General features: G+C 60.0%; 1 pseudogene; it reads right to left on the reverse strand.

Annotated features, from left to right (window-relative positions):
* Window positions 1-1,089, reverse strand: part of LOC105539360 — a 14,045-nt pseudogene that overhangs the window by 8,204 nt on the left and 4,752 nt on the right.

Below are 1,089 nucleotides of genomic sequence, written 5' to 3' on the forward strand. Positions count from 1 at the left end.
ACCAAATGATCAAAAGGAGAGGGGCTGCTGGCGCCCTGGGCCAGCTTCCCTGTGCCCCCCTCCCTGCCCTGCCCGCCCCCACCTCCACCACTGCAAAGCCAGCCCTTACTGCTCCATGCCCAGGGACAGGTAGAGCTGACTGACATTCTCCAGGAGCTGCCCCTCCAGCACCTTGTCGGCCACCTTGCGGGCCAGGGAGAGCTGGAGCTCATGGTAGATGACACACTGGGCCTCGCTGGGCATGACGGTGCTGTAGAAGTAGCACAGCCGCTAGACGGCCCGCCGCTGGCCTGGGCAGAAGACAAAATGGAAGATGTTAGTCTCCCAGCATCGAAGTGAGGCTGGCTGGGCTCGGAGACCCCGGTGCCGTGCTTGCCTCTTTCATACCTCCGTGAGCCTGGGCCCCATAGGCGGGAAGCCTGAGTGCAGACAGGCCACGCACCCGTGCCAGGGCAGACGCCGAGCACACCATGACATGGGCACACCTTGGTGCAGATGCTCATGGTACAGGCCGGCCTTCTTTACAACTCCCAGGGCTGAGGTCCTGGCCAGGCTCGGCCCCTGCACCGGGCCATCTATTTCTGCTTCACAAAGCCCCTCTGGCCAGGACCAGGGCCGCCTTCAGCCTGAGCTGATGAGGCCAGGGGCACAAGTAGCCCCTGTCACAGATGGAACCCTGAGAGAGCAAAGCCAAGCGTCATGTCTGCCACACACAGCATCATGTTGGGGGAATGGGGTTCAAAGCCGGCCCCTGGTGTTCCCACACATGCTTCTCTCATGCCACCAGGCTCCAAACCCACAGGCTCACTGGCCTCTCCCAAAGCCAGGGCACTGGGAACGGTGGAAAGCTTCTGATTTTCTAGTGTCAGAAACATTCCGGAGATTAACACCGGAAACCAGGTACGCCGAATGGACATCTGTCACACACGCCACCCAACAACAGCTGAATACACCGTCCTCTCGAGCACCCATGGCACATTCCCCATGACAGACCATGTGCCAGGCCACAAAATGAGCCTCAGTGAATGGAGAAGGACTGAGACCAAAGCAGAGGTGTTCTTCAGCTGTACTGGCACGAAACTGGAAATC

The sequence above is a fragment of the Mandrillus leucophaeus genome, unplaced genomic scaffold (assembly GCF_000951045.1).
Source record: "Mandrillus leucophaeus isolate KB7577 unplaced genomic scaffold, Mleu.le_1.0 Scaffold2038, whole genome shotgun sequence".
Taxonomy (NCBI): Eukaryota; Metazoa; Chordata; class Mammalia; order Primates; family Cercopithecidae; genus Mandrillus; species Mandrillus leucophaeus.